Genomic DNA, 19364 nt, shown 5'->3' with positions numbered 1-19364 from the left:
CGTTTTCTATATCATGTGTATCGCTAAAGAAAATGAAGTGCAATGATTTTAAAGTTTTGAAAAAATAAGAATATAAAATGAATACTAATACTTATACTTATATTAAGAATGATATCATTGTTAATAATAATAAAATTAGTTCGTTTAAATAGGAAAAGGAATAATAATGATAACAATAAATTCTTTATTTGAAGAGGTTAAACACAATTAGTTACAACAAACTTATCTTTCCTGAGGCCCACAAGTAATTCCCTGAAGAATGACATAATAATTAGAACAATCACAAAAGAGTTTTAGTTGGAAACAGGTAAAATATGTAATTACGACTTTGAATTACTCTGCATCAATACGTAAAGAATTGACATTGTTGATTGACTTTGGTAACAATGGAATTATTGTAATTCTGAATATAAATTAAGAATTTACATGAGAGAACACGATATTAGTTTTGCTACTCTGTGATATCAAGACATTATAGACTTGCTTAGTGAATATCTTCTGTAAATATGAAGTTAATTTCAATCATTTTATTTACTGTCTGTATATTTGGATTAAATACAGTAGTTATCAATCAGAATAATCAAATGAAGCGAACCTGGGGGTCAACGCGGGTAATCCATTGTATCTTTGGAGCGAAATGGTACTATATACCAGCATGGTTAGCTGCCGTCTGTTTTATCAATCCAAACTGTAAATGTGTACATTGACATAATTATATCATCATACTACGACTTTTGTTGGGCTATTTCAATGGATGATTTGTTGATAGCAATGGACAAATATCATGGCATCTGATTTTTGTTTCATATACCATACAAATGAATCTTAAATATTCAGAAGATTCTCAGCAAACGTTAATGACTTAGTTTGCAGTAAGGAATTATTGAAAAGTGTTGAAAATGATTTATGACTAGAATATACTTGAAGGTCGTACAGTGACAAATAAGTGCTTACACCCACGCTATTTGGATCCTGATGGGTAGTCGTCATTGAAAATTATACCACATCTCCTTATTTTCATATGGAACTTATGTGTTGATTTACAAAAAAACAAATATTCAGATATAATCGTTGATTTTCAAAACAAAAGGTTTTTCATATCTTTCATTTTATTGAAGTAACAGTGGTAAGTGCATTTAAACTAGTAAGGATATACATTCATATACATTTAACTATCATATGCTATATTTTTGTATTCATAGGTACTTTATTCCTGACCCTCGGAACTGAGCCTATTATCAGTTAGTATCAAATTACAAAAAAACAATGAAACTGAAACGCAAATTAACGTATCCAAAATTTCAACAAAATAAGCACTTTTGAAAAATCTAAATAAACCTGTGTTTTTTTCTCTTAAAACATTACATACCTTTTTGAAAAGGTTTAAATTTTGATAATATAAACAATAAGCAGACGTGGTATGATTGAAAATGAGGGAACTCCCCGCCAGAGACCAAAGGACGAAGAAGCTAGAAACTATAGGTCTCCATACGTGCGTCAACAATTGACAAACCCCATACCGCACAGCAAGCTATAAAAACCCTCGAAATTACTAATATGAAGCAATTCAAACAAGAAAACTAACGGGCTTATTTTATACAAAACAATAAACGAAAAACAAATATGATATACAGCCACAGACGATAACCACTAATCACAGGCTCCTGACTTGGGACCGATACATTCAGAATGTGGCTGGGTTAAACATGTCATCGGAGGCCCAACCCTTCCCATAACCTAGGACAGTGATGCAACAGCACATGAAACAAACTTTACCAAACAATGAATGAAAACAAATATAATAAACATTCACCATAACCTGGGACAGTGGTGAAACAACACAACATAAGTACAAACAAAAAAAAACTCGAAAAAAGAGCTTAAGCAATCACATCGATACAAAACAAATAACAACTAAAGAGAACACTAAAAACAAAGAACAGATCTGAGAGTATTCACAGTTCCTGAAAACTAAGTCAAAGCCAAAAACAACTAATAAAAGAATTATATATCTGAAACTAAAATATTAATCAGTGCACACCCATCATTTAATAGAATTAGTGTAAAGACGTCAGTTATATATAGTAATGATATAATGCATTGCCAAAATAAAGGACAGTGAATGGTGTATAGCAATAGTATGTAGTTTGGAGTTTAATTTATTGATAGCAAATGGTAACCTTTAAGAACACTTTTGTTTAGAAGATCGATAAGTTTACCCGGATCGTATCTAAATTTAGGGGCTAAACAAAAACACCATCGTAAACAGAAGGATGAAGTATTCCGTTCAAAGTACAACCAAACTTCTAAACCAAATATTTCTAAAAAAATTAGTAAATACAAAATTAATCAGATGTGGTATAATTGCTAATGAGATAACTCCCTGTTCGAATTGTGTCGTATACGAATATTCTCAGTATTCTCAGCAGTAACATACCCTCTGCCACATAGTAATGCGTTAACATATCTCAACTGATACGTAACACTTGATCAGCATGTTTACGTTATACGGACGTAGCTTTCAGAGTTGTGTTCCTGACGAAAAAAAAAAGTTACAGCATGATTATGAGGTAGAATGACTGAAATCGAAATAACAAGAGTTGTACCGTCACAAACACGATTTGGTTGACCGATACGGTTTGTCTTCCCCTCACTCACTGGCGACATTTTTTTAAATCTTAGATCTTTACGTGCCAAAATAACATTAATAATCTTTTCTATTATTTTTTAATCATCTTTTTGCAAACGATCAAAATTGTACAGAATATTTCATCATTTGACTCAGTGATTTTCGCATAATTTTTGAAATATTAACCAAACAATATACATGTCTAGTTATTCAGAATAATATTCACGCATGATACTCCAAAGAATACCTTATAGCTTTTATATAGAGAAATATGGTTGTAAAAATAATCACAAGTAAAAACAAAATGATAAAGTGTCTGATATAAATGTACTGAATGTGAGTATGTATTCAGTTTTAGATGAGTTTACCCAGATGACGGTTTACTATATTCAATAGCAGAATAAGAAAGGGAATACTGAAACAAACCTCATGAAAGATACCAGGCTTATAATTTGGTTCGTCAGACGTGAGTTTCGTGTACATAACATTTATCAGTGGCGCTCGAATCATTAAGTTGAAATACCAAATTAAGGGCAAAGTTAAAGATCAAATTAATAATAATAAAAAAAGGAAAACGTTGTGTGAAATATAACTAAGGTCATCTATCCCTGGGACAGAAAATACCTAAGTAACATAAGTATTACTAAAATGAGATATTAGGTAAAAGCTACCAAATGAATTAGATATACAAAAAAATACAAGTTGTTTCTGAATTGCCAGTAGATTCTCGTGATTATTTAAGTAAACAAAATCACATTTTAAAACTATTATCGATTTAGAAATGCCTCTTTACCTGATGGATATAAATCAAATCCAATTAAGACAGCTGTTCGTGCAGACAGTAATGGGTCGTTAGTTGTTTTCGTCAATTCTATGAAATACATATAATCATTTTCTAAAAACCTGGTTATCGATATTTTACATAAGACCATCCTGTGTAAGTACGTAGCATTTATGTAATTCCTCATGAATATTCAGAGTCGAAAAGTATATCATTTTCAATTTATATTTGTAATATATTTATTGGTTAATAATAATATATTCATTAGTAGATTTGTTGCATTATTTAATAAGAGTATACTGGGGTTAAAAAGTCTTGTGACTGTTCAGCAAGTCACCTGAGGATTTATACTTCTTTTTTTATTTTTAGTAAATGTCAAATGTTTAACATATAGCAAGAATGAAATTGCTAGAAGAATGAAAATATAAACTCCCGGCGGTTTAGAGCTTGACGTGTTTTATAGACACATTTTTATTGTATTGTTGAAGACCTATGTTGCCATTTAGTTTGGGTTTTTTTTCGTCGTTGTTTTGATGTCTTATTGCCGCTTCCTCACATCTCTTTTCATCATAAATATAACTGTTAATTAGATATTCATAGTTATATGTAATGTTAATTTAGTGATAATTGTCATTGACCACTGGTCAGATTCATATGCATTGATTTTTATTTTTCTTTGACAATAACTGTTAAAAAGAATAGCTTTACTAGATACATATTAACATACGAATTGAAGACACTACATACATTTGTTTTCAAAAGCAGTTTTGATAGTTCTGCAAAATTTTTTAAACAAGCATATAAAGACTATTACGATTTACAAATCTACGCAAACATTAGGAATTATTATCAAATATGCAACTTATTTCTGTGCTTATATTGACAATGCTGTTTTCTGGATTATATGTAGAAGCCATCCCACTAATAAATATAGAGAGAAGAACTTGGAGCAAGAGACTAGGATATAGTTGCTTCTTTGGCTGGAAATGGAATCATGTGCCGACTTGGTTTGCTATCAACTGTTTCAATAAAAAAAACTGTCCCTGTGTTAATTGAAAGTTTGGATTCAGAATATTTGATGGAAGTCAAGAACACAGTTTAGTAAAGGAATATACTTCGTCAATAACACCAATCGCTATGCTACTTGTTTTGTTTCGAAACAGCACATTTATTTTTTAAACATAAAAAGAACAAACTATTAATTTGAAATAAGAAACAGTCATCACATATTGGAACGAACTTCTGAATATGTTATAATTGATAAAGGACTTTCATAATACATTGGAGTGAATGAAGGGAAGATTGAACATTAGTTACTGATATGAACTGATTGTAATGTATGTAATAACACAACACATCTTTATTAATGTTTTCCATGTTGTAAGCATACAACACTATACATATAGATTTCTAGGTGATAATTATCATCTTCAAATAATATGGTAGAAGCAAATTCATTTTTCTCAAGTTTCTGAAATATGAAAATGAAAACAAATTTTATCAAATTCATGTGCCAAATATTTTATTTCCCATTCTCAAATTCAAACTGATAATTATCATCGTAAGGGGTTGGGTAAGATTTTCACTTCTAGACATTTTCATGCGGCTTGTCATTACAAATATGCATTTTGTAAATGATTTGATTAAATGAAAGATGTTAGTTTCTTCATTATCAATAAAATAGTCACATTTTCCTGTACTTTATTTTACAACAACAAATAAACGTGTTTCAATAATTCAAAAGCACAGAAATATGGATCAACCACCGTGCACAACAATTTATATTAATGCGTATGTTACAGGCATTTTCTAAATAAGGAATTCTGCAAAATGACTGAATTTTCAGAAAAATATGAAATGACCAAACGTGACAGGAATTATATTAAATGACTAAAAATACCTTGTCATTTTATGAAATGGTGAAATTTGTAAGCATAATTCAACAAATTGCCTGTTCAGTTTCAGGTTATGTGTAGAAATGGGATATAATTGAGATAAATATGACCAAAACACAATGTCTTGCAAAGAAAATATCTATTGGTTCGGTAAAATTAAGTTTATTCTTCAAGTACCAGTTGGGAAAGTTTCTGTGTTTATGATTAGTTCTTTCTAGTGACACTACGTTTAGTATGTACTCAAACTGTATTTGAGATAGTAATTTTAAGATTTTCTTGTCATAAAGACAGACAAATAAATTGTTTTTACAAAAGAACAAAAATTGCAAACGAATATTTAGAAAATCTAGATTCAAAACAGAGGTGAGTCATATCAATCAGAAATCAAATTCGTAAGTTCATCACTAGATTGACCCGAATAAAGGATAGAAATTTCAAATGTCGCTTGAAATGAAGGTATGTTAGATAGGGACAGAAAGGTTGCCTTCCAATAGTCTACTTAAGAAACAGTAAACGAGTTCTAAACATGTAGAGAACGTGGTACTCTTCCTGCATGAGGTATATTGAATGTCCCGATTCAAACAAATGGAAATTTATACATTCTACACATCCAAACGGATTTCCCTCCATAGCAAGGATGTCACCTTAAAACACCATTTGGTTGTGGTTCGAAGATATGAGTATCTTTACCTATCAAGAAAATTTTTGGGATTTAAAATCTGAAATATTAAGCCGACAGTAGTTTACTGATGTTGAAACCTCGAAGCTCAATCCAGACGGGAAAAATAAGGTAACCTTGTTACTCAACCTGAATGAATCGCATAAACACAAAACAAAACGAGACCGGGTGTGTCGACAAGGTAAATATCTCCTGCTATACATGAATCACATGCCATGCGAAGATCTGCATCACCACGTAGCCAATAAAGGACAAGAACTGGAATGTGCGGTCGCTGGAAGATGAATAAAAACGATGTCATAATATACAATTAAGCCCGAATATTTGATAGATGTCGAAAATTGTAAACCCTAAGATGAGAGTTTTACGGGTTGACTTTTTTTTATTAATATTCCCCTTTTGGTATTGACAAAAAAAATAATAGTAAGCATGAGTTTATCTTTAATTCGCATCTGTTAAGTGCAAGTTTACGTTTATAATATAGTATTAAACATTCATCTGCTCAACATCAGCATATATGTATTTTGTTTCTATATACATAAATCAAAATCATCTGACGTCATCTTTCATTTAGATAAATCTCATATACCCATCTGACACTTCTGTAACGTTGGTTTTTTACGATCAGTGTCAGCTTCGTGTTTAAATGGTTATCATAGAGTTATTACACTTCTTAGTTTCATATTAGAGGATAATGGAAGGGTCTCTATTTTCAAAGAAATTATTTCTTATTTGAATATGCAACTGCTGGTTGACGTACTGTTAACGAGGGTATCATACGCACAGAGTTGACACTCCTGGTCTGGCATCCAATATCATTGCAGTAATTTTGTTTTGTAAATTAACAGAATGAAATTAATGAAAATTCTAAAATGTAAAATCATAAGAAGAATTATTGTTTTCTACCACCAGAATAGATACTTGAAGACAGATCTGGCACTATTCGTTGAGGGACTTTCAGTTTCTCAATGTGTTTCTACTTTGATTTTTACATGCAAGTAGTTAATATTGGGTGCCACTGATGAGCCTTATGTAGACTTTTCTTAATCAAAATTCTGGTAATTTAAAGAGTATATTTTTTACCACTAAAACAAGAAAAGAAGTTACTTCAAGTCGATTAAGATGTGCGTCGATAATATTAGCTTTGTCTGCTTTACAGGTATTATCTATAATGCCATTCTAAACTGCTGTCAAATGCAATAGATTAAACCAAAGATAGACATAAACCGGAATCAACATTTATGAAACGTTGGATCTATGACAGACGCCAAAATCAACCATAGATAATGAAGCGTTCACATTTAGCATGCATTAAAATATCAAACTCAACGTCTATATACCGGACAAACCTTCAATACATTTCATAACATAACTAAACACATATTTAAAAGTTAAAGTCTTTCAAGTAACTTAATTATTAAGCATTTAGATGTAAATGCATTTAGAGAGTCTACGACAGCCTTCTTGTAAATATGTTCCAGATCAATACCGTAAAAGAAGATAAACTGGACACACTTTCTCCATAGAAAAAAAATATTGTATAAGAATAATACTTGCGGTACGAAAACTGATAACCATTATAACTATAAACACATTAAACATGTGGAGAAAATTTAATACAAATATTCTAGTTAAAATTTAGTTTTTCAAAAAGAAAAGTAAATATATAATATTAAGAACATATTCTTATCTTTATATTTTGGAAACAAACTTATATTTCTAAATTATTGTCCAAACTAAATAACATGGATACTTTTTAACGATATATCTAATTACTGTTAGTTCTTTACATTACATGGTAGGCAATAAATATACTCAATATATATAAACATCAATATAGACAGGTTCAATGAGGTATCATGTGTAATTAGCTGCATTATTAACAATCCTTCCGTTAAAAGACTTTCTAAATCTGTACCAAAGACTTTATGTATATTCATCTTCCAGTAGTTATTCATGGCTTAGTATACATATTATTCAATCTATTAGGTTGATTCTTTTTATATCTTTTTAAACCGCGTAATCATTGGAACATCTATAGTGATAAGGTGGTTACATGCAGCGTGGTAGACAGAAAGTTCCATCACCGACAAGGTTTCAGTGTCAATTAATATCCATCTAGATCGATAACCGATTTTGACATGTTCTCGATCTTGACACTGACATGACACTACACATAATACCCATCTGGATTAATGACCGATTTTGACATGTTTTCGATCTTGATTCTTACTTGACACAAAATATTAACAAATAATGTAAATACTGTTTTTTCCTATTCTTTTTATTTGGAATCACTATTTACATATATTTTCCCTGTTATAAATTAAATATGTTAAATCGGTCAAAAATTCACACATGTTCTTTACATCAATCTGATATCATTATGGATTTGTCATGTTGCAGGTTTTGCCACTTATCATATGACCGTTGAAAGGTTTAAAGGTGACGCATTACAGAATATACTAACATGTCGACATACCAGGTCTCGTTTAGAATGCGGTTTGTTTGTTTTTACTCACATCTTTCCTAATGGATTTATTGTTATTTACTATCCTTAGTTAATAAATCATATAACTGGTAGTAAAATGTTATTCTTCTACGATATTTACCATTCAGTTGCCAATTTATCAGTCATGCCATTAATTGAGAAGGTACAATTTGATGAATTCTCACTAGATAAATTTTGTATTTCTTACTACAAGTATTGTTGGAACTCTCTACTTTTAAATCCCCTTTTGTTATATGTCACTCCAGTAAATGATACATCCCTTTCGTTTCAACGATGCAACTGATTGTGGAACGTTCTTCCAGAAGATGTCACAAGTCTAGTAGCCGACTCCCTGGTATCATTGATGAGTTTTATACGATATCCCAGAGCTTGCATTTCCTATCATGATTGCCTTGATAAAGGTTTTCTGCTTGCAAGGAAGTAACTCAACAATGGGTTCCAAGTGGTGGCGTTGAAGTCATCCCTTGGGAAATTTTACGGGCGTCATCATGGACCTACTGAATTAGACTTCACCGTATTAGTACTTATATGAGTAACACGACGGGTGCCACGTGTGTGGAGCAGATATGCTTGCGCATCCGGTGCACCTGAGACCACTTCCGGTTTTTTGTGTGGTTCGTGTTGCTCAGTAGTTGGTTCTATTAGGACAAATACGGTATTTTCATAAATCGAAGCGTACGAAAATACATACGGAATGTTTGGCTGTTCCCGTTTCTTCCTCATGAAGTATGTACATTACATTTTCATATTTAATAAGTTTTGGAAAAAATAATATCAGAGTAAATATATGTTGTTTGAAAAACAATATATAATAAAATTTCATGTAAGCAGCTAAAATGTATATATTTTATTAGAATAAAAATGAAAATAACGGGAATGTTAACAGTAATTTTGTACGCATGTGTCAAAGATCGTCAAACATATGTTGTGCTAATTAGAACACGGCTTTGAAATAAGGACGTCATATTAGAATTTCGTTTGATTTAAATATCCCTTTGGTATCATCCGCCTCTCATCTACACGAGGCATAAATGACCTTAACCAGATTTGGCACAGCCTTTTAGAATTTTTGGTTTTAAAAGCTTTTTAACTTGAAAATTGAATTTGGCTTTCCGACTGTTGATTCGAGTGCCACTTTGACCGTTATGAAATATATATGTTTCACAGATGACGACATATATGGTTCAACTGTCATAACAACAATCCAGGTTTTTTTTCCCGAATGTGAAAACACATAATGTACTTACATAATCAACATGACGGGTGCCATACGCAGATCAGAATCTGATTAAGCACCGGAGATCAAACGCTGTTTTTGACCAGCTTAACGTATTAACTGATATATTCAAACTCCATACAATAAAGCAGAGAATATGTGACTTCTGGGAAATTTGAAGTTGACGATTGGAAAATTGATGATGTCGATATTACAATTAATTATGGGAATATTAGCTTGAACAAAATGAGAATTTCACTTCATAGATGTTATGCGTTCGGAGGGCTTTTCTTGCTGTATCGTGTCCAGGAAAGCTCAAAACCAATTATGTGGAAGCCAAGGATTTATATGATCTCAAACATATGTAAAGATTTTTACCAAAAGGGTCCGAAAATGATAGTCAATTTTACCTGAAGGAGTTTGAACCTTTATTTACTGATACTTTCCAAATTTCGAGTATTTATATTTTACTCCTGCAAGACAATAATTCAACCTCATATAGATTCGTATATATGCAACCTTTAATTTTAACTTGAGTTGGAGATGGGTTGCACATGTGCTCAGCATGTTCAGTTATTAAAACAAAACGAAATTTAGAACAGAAAATTAATGAATTCATATTTAAATTTATGTCACATGATCCTCGAAAGTAATCGGAGGTCATCTCGATGATAAATCAAAATGCGCCTAGTCCCAAAATGCGCAGGAAATGTTGATACCTTATCAAGATTTCCTACATTAGTTTTTGTATGGAATCTATTGTAATTCGGGTAAATATTTTAGTATGCAATGAATCAAATTCAGGAGTTTAAAACAATTCGGTATCAATGAAATTGTCAACTAGTTACTATTTAGTTAATGATCTTAACATTTACATTGACACAGATTAGTTCTCTACTCTTAATCTCTATCCCATAATTACATTAACATACTATTTAATGGTGTGGTTATATTTAAGTGTTACTATATTTATCGTAGTCGTAATTATTCTCCTCTAACTCATCCGACAAAATAATACACTTATTGGACATGCAAAAAAATTATAAAATTATTAGAAGACGTCAAGTTTTTGTCTGAGATAATATTCATATTCGTGTTGAGGTTAACATAAGTAACGTACCGTCCCCTGAATTCCGATGTTGATTAGCTAATCGGATTGTTAAATCCTTCAAAAATCACTATACTTGTAAGAATAAATATTAATAGGTTTCGACCTATTTATGAATTCAAGGGATTTGTCCGGTATACGCTAATGTAACACAATACCAAACGACGCGAATACAAAAGTCTTTTTGAATAATATACGGTTTTCAACAATAGAATGTGGTAGATACAATGTGTCAAACGTAAATCGGTCCGCGTCCAAAAGAGTTAATTCTACAACGAATGGTCAAGAGCTATCATCAATAGCAAAATTGTCGGAAAAAAATTAAACAAAAAAAGTCACTAAATATAACCACAAACGTTCAATATATTACAAGAAAACAACGCATAATCTGCAATTATTCAAAAGGTATTAGAGAGAGGTGCACGGTACCAAAGGGATATCCAAACGCATGTGTCGATGACAAACTTTCAACGCCATGCCCGATTCACAAACCCTCATTCATGGAAATTTTCTAACCCTGGAACTTAACCTGGTGTAAAATTTTCAAATTGAAAATAGAGGTATGGCCCCATATCAATGGTCAAAATAATACATAAAGGATAACATCAACTTAAATACTGTACGGTAAGAAATATCACAATGAACCACTAACAAACACTAACGAAAATATAACACACCTCCAAACAAAGACAAACAACAATTAGCAACATACGTTGTAGATAGCTTGATTTTCTTTAGGTCTTGATCAATATTAGAATACAGCAATATAAATAAAACTGCATTAAACAACAAAGTGTTTAAACTTTAAGTTGTTAAGATGCATTCGTCAGTGTTGATTAAATTTTTTTGGCATAGGCAATTTTTTTTCACGATGTTAATGTCAAGGTGCGCGTCAATGCGTGCATGTGTGCATATCCGATCCCATACAAGTTGAAATGTAAAGTATGGATCATTAACTACATATTGATATATTTATATATCCGGACGGTTGTTTTATAGGGACGAAGGGATATTCATAACATTACCGGTACCAATTCATACATCACAAGTTGAGCATTTCGACAATAAATGTCTCTTCAGTGATACTTGAGGCCAAAATATTTGAAAACCAAACCAAACTTTACTCTTACGTTGAAGAGATGATCAAACCATAAATGACATAAACTCTAATCAGATGCACATACTGATTTTATGTCATAAATGGATACCCTATATTCTATCTTTTCTATTAAGAAATAGGTAGGTCTCTTAACAATAAACGAAGTCAAAGTAATTTGAATTCGTTACTTAACTTAAAAACCCAGACAACAATAATAACTATACCAATAGTCTCGCAGAATCTAGCAAAGGCCTGGAGTTAACATTAACATTATCTGTGTATAAGCTGATATTATATCCTACATATTGTCTTATTTACTAATCAATACATGTTGATCAAGTACATTGAGCATGCTTTCAGTATCTACAAGCATTCTTTAATAGGATAAAATATACCATTGTTTTAATAGATATAGGAAGATGTGGTATGAGTGCCAATGAGACAACTCTCCATCCAAGTTACAATTAGTGCTTTTGTTCTTTTATGTTCGTGTTGTTAATCAACTGACCAATATCAAAACGGAGAGGGTTGAGATACAAAAATATATTAAACCCAAAACATTCTATCTGCCTGACAAAATCATAAACTTTGTCAGTAGTTGTCTTTGTCAATTTTTTTCGTGGTTTTGATAGTTTAGTTTTAAAGTCATATCTTTTATTGTTTCTGCTAAATTTATTCACCACCCGGTTTTTGATAGGGCTTGTGTTGCTCTGTCATTATGTTTTTAAGTTGTGTTTTAATCTTTTTCGTGTTTTTGCTATGGCATTGTCAGTTTGTTTTCGACTGGAGAGTTTTGCATATCTCTTTGATATATTTCGCTACTGTTTTAAAGAATCGGGATAATATAGAGCTCGACGTATCCTGTAGACATCCTACTATTGTTGAATACCTTTGCCTTCTAGAAGATTTTTGTTTTCGTTTGGTTGCTGACTCATTGCCATATACCCCACATCTCATTTTATTCACATCAATAATACGATAATAATATAACTTATAGAGTATCTTTAAAAAGTGGACGATGATGTCACTTTTGTTCCCTAGCAACCTGATATTACATTTCTAGTTTCTAGTCAAAATATCCTGTCCGTATATTAAATGTTACATTAAATACATTGTTATATTTTTATAATAGATAAACGCTTTTAAAATTATTTACATGATATATTTTTCAATCATGGTAGATTGAGTTTCGCTATTAAATTCAAAATCAAGCGTTTGGGTAAAAGAAATCGTCACAATTATTATAAACTGCTATCTAACTTTGTATGAATATAATTGTGCACTACAGAGTTTTCAGTATAAGATTATCAATGTATTTGTTATAAAAAATATACAGATTATGAAGCAAAGAGCATAGAGAACGTCAGTGTTGAACCTCTTCCCAAATTTTGCCGTAAACCGAGTCAACTACTTGACCATCTTTGGAAATGATTACGCTATAGTCAGCTCTCTTCTGGACGGCTTCACATATGAGAAGTTCTTCGTCTCCTTCTTCCACAACAACTGTAAGATACACATAGAGTTTTCCCTTCCCTACATCGAATCTAAAAACGTTATTTGGAAGAATCCTCGTGAAACCAACTTTAATTTTATCCCACTGATATTTGCTTATCTGTTTTCTTCCTGCATCTAATCCAACCTGACCGGGTATATTTACACCAGTGTGTAGGTCTTCATTATGTTCAGTTACGTATACCTTTTCTTCTTCTACTTTTGCCCAAACTGGATGTGGATACCTGCTTGCTACATGTGTTGATGGTCCAGGTCCTCTAAAAGCATCTAAAATACCAGCCATATCTGAAAGAAAATGCATAATCTTTAATCTAAAATTGATTGCGCAGTTCAAAAGGAGTATGTGTTTCAAATCTGTCTACAATAACTTTTTGAACCCTTAAATTGCAAAAAGGTACATTTTTTCCATTTCAAATTTTAATTCTATTTGTCAATAGACAGGATGTGTAACTCATTAGTAAACAAATCTTTGGTGTTGGTATTCCTAACGAATGTTACTGTGAAGTCAGATTTATAATAGACATGTTTTATGGAAAATTGGTAGAGAAAAACTTTTATGAATAAACTATTAGCAACAGCTTTATCTAAATTGTATTATATTCAAATCAACATCTTTGCTTTTGACATCATTCTTTTAAGCACGTATAATAAAATTAATGGGCAGATCTTAGAACTTTTTATCTTTTTTGCAGATTATCTTACTAAATTAAGTCTAGAAAAAAATGTGATAAAATAAATATATGGTACACAAATCGTACAAGCGACGATAAATTTTACATTATTTAAATTTCGATATTTCAATCCCTGTTTGAAAATAAGTGTGAAAGAGGCACATTTATATTCTTATCAATAGAAAATATGGTTACCCTTTCCGGGGTATCTGGTATTGTGATTTGTAGACTTTTGATTGTATATCTCTATGCCTTATGTGTTTGATTCTCGATTTGGCATCTTTCATCTTTTCTGTAATGGAATGAGTGGTAATACATCCAAAATATAGTAAATATATTCAACAAGAGCTTATTGATGCTCAAATCTTATAAATCGATTAACAAAGACAAATAGAAGTACCAAACAAAACATGGAAGAATAGCATGCACTCCAAAAGAATCTAGAACGGAAGTGTCGACAACTGTTTTAATTCGAGCGCCACTAATTAGTCTTATTCATAAGAAACGCGAGGTTTGAAACTTTGATGAGTTTTTAACAACCAAATATTCTATAATCCTTATTCCGTCAGGAAACAAAGACTGTAATATTTGTTCCAGAGGAAAGAATCTTTCTTCCCTTTAGAACGTATGTTATGAAGGAACTTCTTTTTCATAACAGTACCACTAAGAATGTTTTACTTTCATGGCAGATATTTGAATAGTTTCTGTACATTCGTGTTTCTGTCTCACTAAGGAATACCCAACAACTCCTTTCATTCGTATCTACAGATTGTTATGTCGACCTTACTTGCAGACTAATTCAACATTTTAAAAAAACGTCTTTGTTTAAAATAAATCGTTACCCCACAAACGAATGCTCTTTCTCAGAGGCATATATTTACGCCTTTTCTCGGAAGCCGATTACTTAAGGGCATACGATACAGTTTCGATCCTGCGGTTAATTTTTGACGAAAATTTGCATACAAGCTATTTTTCACCTCAGCAATTCAAATATATAATAAAATTTAAATCTTTATGTGCTACTTTAAAAGATAAATGGGGTCGAAATTTTAGACATTTACTCAAAAGTTCGGTCTTTTGGACATTTCTATCCTTTGGATAGACATACCTAACTTTTTTGTTTCAAAAGATAAACACTAGCTGATTTTTTTAAAAATATTTGGAAAATCTTCTTTACATAAGTATGCTCTTAATTTGTATAACAATTCTTTCGAAATGATTAGTTTTATCAAAGTTTCAGGATTTTAGAAAAAAAAAACGGCTTTTTTGCTGTATTTTTAACTAATTTAAAAAAAGTTTCATGGGTGACTTTTTCATAAAAATTGGTACAAATATTCTTCGTACGTAATCAAACCTAATGTCATTTTAGAAAAGAGGGGTCCATGAACTCGTTTTCAAGTTAAATCAGTCTGAATGATAAAAAAATCAGTCGAAAAATGCATTTTTTTCCCGATATGTCACAGTTTGACGTCGTCAAAAATAACATTTTACGTTAGCAGCGTCATTACCTTCCCTGTAACTGTATCGTATGCCCTTAACTTCCTGTAAAAATTCACCTTGGTAAAACCATGTTTTAAAAAGTTTATCAATACCTTTTAAAATGAGTGATAAAATTATATCGTTTCTCTATAGAAGTAGTTGTAATATAGGGGTGTAATTATTACATAAAATAATAAAAGTTATATCACGAGATTTCTGTCTACCTACATGTATTATTTGACTATTTTGCCGCAGACAGAAACATTAGATTTTTGTTGCTTGCTGATAAAATCTGCCATGTGCATGTAAACGTTTCATTTACTGACAAGCATATTATTGTATTATGTCATCCAGGATAATCATTTTTCAACGAAAAATTGCATTATTATTTATTTATTCGTTCGTAAATAAATACAAATAAAAAAATCTTTCGTGCATCTGCTTCCTTTCCATTTTTCTTAACTTTTTGCAAACCAATTATGACGATCATGTTTCGCATTGTAATATTTATTGATAACTGATAACTGTTATATTGAAAATTGAATATACTAAGCCGGTATTTCTTTTTATGGAAACAACAAATAGGGAAAATATTTACAGATACGTTGTAAGTTTTTATTAGAAATCATAACAATTAATTTTGATTTCTACCCTGGAAGAGGTATCTCGAACTCTGTAGTTCCATTTCATGCCTTGCCTCTATCCGAATATAATAATACAATTATTATTCCCTACACTTCAGTGACAGTTGATACCTTTTAACCTTGGATGAAAATAATGAAATCCACGTTTTTTTTTGTAAAATTTGAATCAAATTAATACAAATCTTTTAAAATGATTTTAATCGGATAAAGTAAATATCTTTGTAATTATAAGTGTTTTTTAATATTTCGATTCATAATCACTGGAATAAACAGAAAATTAATGTATTCAGATTTAAAAAAAATATGAGTAAACTACTTTTCTGATACAATAATACTTTTATTAGTGCTTACAAAATATTAAACGATATCTGTGTGCATGCAACTAGATGGGCATTGGACTAAATTCAAGGTCAGCATATAACGGAACATTTAGAACACTTCAAACGTTGAAGAGCTGTAACATGAAAAACATTCATAAGAGCAAACCCCAACTTAAGAATAAATATTTTAAGGGTGGAAATTACCCTTACTACTGAAATGACTTTCTTTCTTTTGTATACACAATTTTTTTCTGACTAATTAATATATGCATTGAAATACATTATAAAACAAATAATGTCTTTTCTCATGGTTAAGGAAACGAGTTGTGAAAGATGATGATAACTTTTGTATTATCTTGTAGTTTTGTTTATATTATTGTCTCAACGATAATAAGACTAGTGCGGCCTTATTGTCATATTGTACTTACTTGTGGTTTGATATATTTACTTTCCAGAATCCTCCTAATTTATGATAACTTGTTACAGCATGTTTCGGGAAATAAATATTTGGTTTCGCGGAAATAAAAAATCTTATCTTTGTCGGAGTTTAACATATCTAAAATGACGTAACGGATGTTATTATTTACAAGCCTATGCAATCATATAAATATAGATTTAATAATAAGATTGCATTGATGTGAGATTTTTGTTTACAAAAAAAAAAAAAAGATCGCTTCATCTTTATATATATATACGTCTAAATATGTGACAACTTTATGGCAGACGTTCTCCGTCGGATAACGTGTGGTTATACAGGGCTAATACCATAATGTATATATACTTCGTCTTAAATTTAGCCCAACAAAGTTAGATGTGCACATTTGTGTTAGCAAATTTTTGTTCTTCCCTCAACGGGATGGGAAACCTTGCATCTGAGACATCGTGGCAACACAGCCTGTACGGTTTCCAGCGCCCTAGACCACTCGACCAACTAGACTATATTTAAATATAACTTTCGTTAGTCGAGTAATGTCTTTCCTCGTCGGCTTTATCGCTTTATCTAGAGTTGTAACACAGTACATGATGTATAGTAGTAATTACATTGTAAACCTTGTAGATCAGCTGTTTTTGACTGGTTGTTCTGTCGTCTTATTCTTAGTTTGCTATTTTCAATAAGATGTTTGTATAGTTCAGTAGCTATATGCAACTTGATATCAGATCACTGAATCTTTGTTTTATTCGTGTATTGTTGTCTTGTCGTCTGTTTCCCCTTTTAACATTGGTAGTTTTAAAATACTTTATACCTGAGATTTCTGTAGTTGAATTTTGATTCTTTCCTATGTTATTATCAATTGGTTTGACATTAGGTTGCACACATTACAAGAAACAATTCATGCACATGCATTAATATCACCGGAAACAAATGTGCTTTTGTGTCATTTGACAAAGTTTTTGATGTTACAATTTCCTGACTATAGTAGCCATTTTCTTTTCCGGGCCGGTATGCTACTGACTTTGTCGAAAATATAATTGATACATCGTTATCTGGAACACTAATTTGATATATTTCTGTTATTCGGGATGAAATTAAATGACCGCTGGTTTAAGATCTTTCAAGTGATATACTTTGAATACAAATTATATAAGATGACTGCAAGAACAACATTGTCACTTTCCTAATTTACATTACCGTTGGCTGTTTGGGTGTGAAACTTTAGCTTTTTTTGTATACCAAACGTTTACAATCCAGTGAACATTTCAGGGGCTATTGCCACAAAACGTGTTGTGGAACCCTTCAGAAATAAGTAAGATGTCGTTTAAAGCAGAACACTTGGTAAATACTTTATCAGGTTTTTTTTCTTCTATTTTTCAGGCTTTGTTTTTAGTTATAAATTACCTGCTACGAAAGTGAGATGGAGCTAATAAATATTAGTCCGGTGCTATATATACACCACAATCCGTAACGAGGCGTTGAGTCCAGGGGCATCCTATTAAAAGTATTATATGCACATTGCCAACATTTGCAAGAATGCTTCTTTTGGAGAACACGTTACTAAGTTAAAGAACTTGTGTCTAATCCATTTGTCATTTTGACCAATACAATATGTTTAAACTAACTAAGAAAACTTCAAGTGTATTGAGGTTTTTGAAATGGAACCTAAAGTATTGACCATCCAAGGTAAAAGAAACAGTATACCAAGGTCTAGTTAGGCTCCAAAGGTGGAGTTTGCAACATCTTTTTGAAGCCCACAGGAGATAAACCCAGTTCAAACAGATAGAGCAGATACAGCGGAATACTACCAGGGACCAAACCATTCAGTGTGACATCAATGGTTCAAAACTTCAACTAGAACACACTGGAAAAATGAAGAACCATGCAAGACTATTAGCAATAAGTAATCCACCAACTAATAGCTACATCAGCACTTTGTATTCCAACACGGGCTACTGAAATAAGAACAAGAAACAGCTACAGTTTGAAATTCCAGCCATATCACTGCATCGTTAACATATACCATCATTTATTTTTTCCTAAAACAGTTACCATCTGGAACGCTCTGTCAGAATCGGTTGTGCTCTCACCAAAACTCTCTGTAGGACCCCCAACCATGAAAACCAACATCAACTAACGAGCTTGAACTTTTGTACAGTGTAAAATCAACGTAGATATCTTTTTATTGGGTTGTTTGCGCACAAAACACTACTCATATGCACAAAAGTCACCCTTAGTAGACGTCCAGAATGATCTTGACGAGTACACGATATTAATAGCGTAAGACATTTATGAAAAGGTGGTAAGTTGGAATCATGTCTACGGTAGCAGCCAAAGAAAAATGTGATATCTTGGTGAGCGAAAAACAACATTTAATCTTAAAATC

At 31.6% G+C, this 19364-nt stretch overlaps 1 long non-coding RNA gene across 1 annotated transcript; it reads right to left on the bottom strand.

Annotated features, from left to right (window-relative positions):
- Positions 1-12906: 12906 nt before the first annotated feature.
- Positions 12907-17097, bottom strand: LOC127733453 (uncharacterized). The gene is made up of 2 exons (XR_007997091.1): positions 16974-17097; positions 12907-13716 (listed from the first exon to the last, which is right to left on the bottom strand). It is a non-coding gene; the product is annotated as an uncharacterized LOC127733453 (long non-coding RNA).
- Between the last annotated feature and the right edge of the window lie 2267 nt (positions 17098-19364).

This window comes from Mytilus californianus, unplaced genomic scaffold (genome assembly GCF_021869535.1).
Source record: "Mytilus californianus isolate M0D057914Y unplaced genomic scaffold, xbMytCali1.0.p SCAF_3, whole genome shotgun sequence".
NCBI classification, from domain to species: Eukaryota; Metazoa; Mollusca; class Bivalvia; order Mytilida; family Mytilidae; genus Mytilus; species Mytilus californianus.
Note: the sequence above shows the minus strand (reverse complement) of the source record. Positions and strands in the feature narration are given on the sequence as shown.